The sequence below is a fragment of the Antedon mediterranea genome, chromosome 11, assembly GCF_964355755.1.
Source record: "Antedon mediterranea chromosome 11, ecAntMedi1.1, whole genome shotgun sequence".
In the NCBI taxonomy this organism is placed as follows: domain Eukaryota; kingdom Metazoa; phylum Echinodermata; class Crinoidea; order Comatulida; family Antedonidae; genus Antedon; species Antedon mediterranea.
The window spans coordinates 17,023,688-17,030,136 of NC_092680.1; positions in this window are offsets into that span (position 1 = coordinate 17,023,688).

Genomic DNA, 6,449 nt, shown 5'->3' on the forward strand with positions numbered 1-6,449 from the left:
TTTAATTTTTGACATAAATGGTTACTATAGCATAATCAACATGCGCAGAGTCGAATAATGGGTTCTGCGCATTTTAATTGTGCTATAGTAACCAGTTTTATCGAAAAATAAAAAGGTCGAAAATTTGTCATTTTTTGAAAAAATCCCTCTACTATATAGTAAGGGAAATTTTCGAAAAATGGCCAATTTTCGACCCTTAAATTTTTTGACATAAATGGTTACTCTAGCATAATAAACATGCGCAAAGTCGAATAATGGGTTCTGCGCATGTCAATTGTGCTATAGTAACCAGTTTTATCGAAAAATAAAAGGGTCGAAAATTTGTCATTTTTTGAAAAAATCCCTGTACTATAGTAAGGGAAATTTTCGAAAAATGGCCAATTTTCGACCCTTTATTTTTTGACATAAATGGTTACTCTAGCATAATAAACATGCGCAGAGTCGAATAATGGGTTCTGCGCATGTCAATTGTGCTATAGTAACCAGTTTTATCGAAAAATAAAAGGGTCGAAAATTTGTAATTTTTTGAAAAAATCCCTGTACTATAGTAAGGGAAATTTTCGAAAAATTGCCAATTTTCGACCCTTTTATTTTTGACATAAATGGTTACTATAGCATAATAAACATGCGCAGAGTCGAATAATGGGTTCTGCGCATGTCAATTGTGCTATAGTAACCAGTTTTATCGAAAAATAAAAGGGTCGAAAATTGGTCATTTTTTGAAAAAATCCTTGTAGGCCTACTATAGTAAGGGAAATTTTCGAAAAATGGCCAATTTTTTACCTTTTTATTTTTTGACATAAATGGTTACTATAGCATAATAAACATGCGCAGAATCGAATAATGGGTTCTGCGCATGTCAATTGTGCTATAGTAACCACTTTTGACATAAATGGTTACTATAGCATAATAAACATGCGGAGTCGAAAAATAAAAAGGTCGAAAATTGGCCATTTTTCGAAAAACTCCTTGTACTATAGTATAGGGATTTTTTAGAAAAATGGCAAAAATTTCAAGTTTTTAAAATTCTAGTATTATGCGTTTTTATTGCTGTATATGATCATATATTGCTTTATAACCCAGTTATGCAGAAAAATAAAAGGTCGAAAATTGGCCATTTTTCGACAAAATATGGCCAAAATTTCAAGTTTTTAAAATTCAATTATTGTGCGTTTATATTGCTGTATATGATCATATATTGCTTTATGATTATCTTATAGTTCCATAGAACCCAATTATGTCGGAAAAACAAGGTCGAAAAATGGCAATTTTTCGAAAAAATCCCTGTGCTATATATAGTTCAGGGATTTTTTCAAAATATGGCCAAAATTTCAAGTTTTTAAAATTCAATTATTGTGCGTTTATATTGCTGTATATGATCATATATTGCTTTATGATTATCTTATAGTACCATAGAACCCAATTATGTCGAAAAATAAAAAGGTCGAAAATTTGCTATTTTTCGAAAAAAAACCTGTACTAATCGTTGAATCCAGCGCGAATCATTGTTAGGCATGCTATAATACAAAACGTTTAAACCATATCATTACGTACTTCGACGCCTAATGGCAGCGCGCGTCAATGTTTTTAAGCATTCAGTTCACCTAAACCGAGAGAGAACACTACCCGTTCCCTCTTCTTGTATACGATATGTTCGTAATCTAATCTAGATGATACTTCTTACTGTATTGGTATTACAATTTCTAAGCATACTTTTGGAATGTTTCTGATTGTTCTTATAATAATTATACATGGTTTCTTAAAATCTAAACACATTCTAGACTGTTTATGTAGATGTTACTGTATATTATGTTAGGAAATGGTAATTTATGACGATGTCAAACATCTTCAATACCGAGTGGCAAAGGCGCGCATATAGGCGCAGTATAATATCTAACTTGCCGTTTAACACAATAGCATTCGTATTGATTTAGACTTGATACCATACGATGGCAAACGTTGACGATGTCAAACCTCTTCAATACCGATACAGCTGGCAAAGGCGCGCATATAGGCGCGGTATAATACCTAACTTGCCGTTTAAGACAATTGCATTCGTTCGATGTATGAAATGACCGTAAACTTTTTATGACAAACCTGTTCTTCAAGTCCCCAGCACCAAGGACAGTGCGTGTCTTATTGTAAAATCATTCAACATGGTCATCTAGCATTCGTTCGATAATTCTTTAGAAAATAAACCCAAAATCTTTACTTCGACGCCTAATGACAGCGTGCGTCAATGTTTTCAGTTTACAACCAAAGAGAGAACAGCGTCGTCTTACAATCACAATGCGTGTTCAAAATACCGGGATCATACAAAATGCAAGACAGAGAAATAAAAAAAATACATATTTAAAACTGCACATATTATTTATTTTCAAATACCATATTCATTCAATCCAAGGATATAACAGCGCGAATCATTGTTCGGCATGCTATAACACAAACGTTTAAACAATAATCATTACTTCGACGCCTAATGACAGCGCGCGTCAATGTTTTTAAGCATTCAGTTCACCTAAACCGAGAGAGAACACTACCCGTTCCCTCTTCTTGTATACGATATGTTCGTAATCTTCTAGATAATACTTCTTACTCTATTGGTATTACAATTTCTAAGCATACTTTTGGAATGTTTCTGATTGTTCTTATAATAATGTTTTCACTCTAGAATGTTCATGTAGATGTTACTGTATTATGTTAGGGAATGGTAATTTATTACATCCATTGCCTATACCGTTTTGACTCATGATAATCTTGTAACGAAGGAGGGTGAGTGGAAATTGGTTTAGACTTGATACCAAGGTACATACGATGGCAATTCGTCGCGTGCTGTACACTGAGAAAACGAAATAAAATCTTTTTTAACTTCGTGAAGAAGTCAAAGCCTTTGATTGTGTTTACTTCAATGGGTATTCGTTCGATGTACATAATGCATTGGGACATTGAATATTTATGAAAAACTCATCTTCAAGACCTCCCTCGATACAGCTGGAAAGGCGCGCAACGTGGACGGGGTATTTAACACAATTCATTCGATGTATGTAATGACATTAAACATTTATGAAAAACTCATCTTCAAGACCCCCCCCCCCCCCAACCCTAATGCAATAAAAACCAGGTAGAGACATGGAAGGTTTACTTCGACGCCAATGACTGCGCGCGTCAATGTTTTCAGTTTACAACCAAAGAGAGAACAGCGTCGTCTTACAATCACAATGGGTGTTCAAAACACCGGGGTCATACAAAATGCAAGACAGAGAAATAAAAAAAATATATATTTAAAACTGCACATATTATTTATTTTCAAATACCATATTCATTCAATCCAAGGATATAACAGCGCGAATCATTGTTAGGCATGCTATAACACAAACGTTTAAACAATAATCATTACTTGGACGCCAAATGACAGCGTCAATGTTTTTAAGACTAAGTCAGCTGTGTGACTTAGGCAAATAAGGAGAGCTGACATATGATCTGCCTAACTCACTGCTTATATCATTATACTGCCCTCTGTACATTATCTGAGTGCTTGTATATACATTTGCACATGCTCAGATCGTTTTTTGTGTTTCTGCCTAAGTCAGCTGTGTGACTTAGGCAATTAAGAAGAGGAGACTCATGATTTTTTAATTCTTTCTCTTTTATTGCTACTTTCCTTTTCTAAAATCATCAGTGTTAATTTTAATCTGAAGAGCTGATGCTATTAAATTTTGTTACTTAAAGGTAGCATTTTTTGGATATCGACAGCCTCATAACAAAAGTGTCTAAGTCATAATTTTATTTTTCTGCCTAACTCACTGCTTATATCAATATACTATATTTTTTGTGTTTCTGCCTAAGTCAGCTGTGTGACTTAGGCAATTAAGGAGAGCTGACTTATGATCTGCCTAACTCACTGCTTATATCAATATACTATATTTTTTGTGTTTCTGCCTAAGTCAGCTTTGTGACTTAGGCAATTAAGGAGAGCTGACTTATGATCTGCCTAACTCACTGCTTATATCAATATACTATATTTTTTGTGTTTCTGCCTAAGTCAGCTTTGTGACTTAAGCAATTAAGGAGAGCTGACTTATGATCTGCCTAACTCACTGCTTATATCATTATACTGCACTCTGTACATTATCTGAGTGCTTTTATATACATTTGCACATGCTCAGATCGTTTTTTGTGTTTCTGCCTAAGTCAGATGTGTGACTTAGGCAATTAGGGAGAGGAGACTCATGATTTTTTTAATAAAATAAGAAATACATTTTTATAGTATATTTTTTAACCCATTTGTTACAAATTCTTTCTCTTTTATTGCTACTTTCCTTTTCTAAAATCATCAGTGTTAATTTTAATCTGAAGAGCTAATGCTATTAAATTTTGTTACTTAAAGGTAGCATTTTTTGTATATAGATGATATCGACAGCCTCATAACAAAAGTGTCTAAGTCATAATTTGTGTTTTGTTTTTCTGCCTAACTCACTGCTTATATCAATATACTATATTTTTTGTTTTTCTGCCTAAGTCAGCTGTGTGACTTAGGCAATTAAGGAGAGCTGACTTATGATCTGCCTAACTCACTGCTTATATCAATATACTATATTTTATGTGTTTCTGCCTAAGTCAGCTGTGTGACTTAGGCAATTAAGGAGAGCTTACTTATGATATGCCTAACTCACTGCTTATATCAATATACTATATTTTTTGTGTTTCTGCCTAAGTCAGCTTTGTGACTTAGGCAATTAAGGAGAGCTGACTTATGATCTGCCTAACTCACTGCTTATATCATTATACTGTCTTCTGTACATTATCTGAGTGCTTTTATATACATTTGCACATGCTCAGATCGTTTTTTGTGTTTCTGCCTAAGTCAGCTGTGTGACTTAGGCAATTAGGGAGAGGAGACTCATGATTTTTTAAATAAAATAAGAAATACATTTTTATAGTATATTTTTTAACCCATGTGTTACAAATTCTTTCTCTTTTATTGCTACTTTCCTTTTCTAAAATCATCAGTGTTAATTTTAATCTGAAGAGCTAATGCTATTAAATTTTGTTAATTAAAGGTAGCATTTTTTGTATATAGATGATATCGACAGCCTCATAACAAAAGTGTCTAAGTCATAATTTTATTTTTCTGCCTAACTCACTGCTTATAACAATATACTATATTTTTTGTGTTTCTGCCTAAGTCAGCTGTGTGACTTAGGCAATTAAGGAGAGCTGACTTATGATCTGCCTAACTCACTGCTTATATCGATATACTATATTTTTTGTGTTTCTGCCTAAGTCAGCTTTGTGACTTAGGCAATTAAGGAGAGTTGACTTATGATCTGCCTAACTCACTGCTTATATCATTATATTGCACTCTGTACATTATCTGAGTGCTTTTATATACATTTGCACATGCTCAGATCGTTTTTTGTGTTTCTGCCTAAGTCAGATGTGTGACTTAGGCAATTAGGGAGAGGAGACTCATGATTTTTTAAATAAAATAAGAAATACATTTTTATAGTATATTTTTTAACCCATGTGTTACAAATTCTTTCTCTTTTATTGCTACTTTCCTTTTCTAAAATCATCAGTGTTAATTTTAATCTGAAGAGCTAATGCTATTAAATTTTGTTACTTAAAGGTAGCATTTTTTGTATATAGATGATATCGACAGCCTCATAACAAACGTGTCTAAGTCATAATTTGTGTTTTGTTTTCTGCCTAACTCACTGCTTATATCAATATACTATATTTTTTGTGTTTCTGCCTAAGTCAGCTGTGTGACTTAGGCAATTAAGGAGAGCTGACTTATGATCTGCCTAACTCACTGCTTATATCATTATACTGCCCTCTGTACATTATCTGAGTGCTTTTATATACATTTGCACATGCTCAGATCGTTTTTTGTGTTTCTGCCTAAGTCAGCTGTGTGACTTAGGCAATTAAGGAGAGGAGACTGATGATTTTTAAAATAAAATAAGAAATACATTTTTATAGTATATTTTTTAACCCATTTGTTAAAAATTCTTTCTCTTTTATTGCTACTTTCCTTTTCTAAATTCATCAGTGTAAATTTTAATCTGAAGAGCTGATGCTATTAAATTTTGTTACTTAAAGGTAGCATTTTTTGTATATAGATGATATCGACAGCCTCATAACAAATGTGTCTAAGACATAATTTTTGTTTTTCTGCCTAACTCACTGCTTATATCAATATACTATATTTTTTGTGTTTCTCCCCAAGTCAGCTGTGTGACTTAGGCAATTAAGGAGAGCTGACTTATGATCTGCCTAACTCACTGCTTATATCTTTATACTGCCCTCTGTACATTATCTGAGTGCTTTTATATACATTTCCACATGCTCAGATCGTTTTTTTGTGTTTCTGCCTAAGTCAGCTGTGTGACTTAGGCAATTAAGGAGAGGAGACTCATGATTTTTAAAATAAAATAAGAAATACA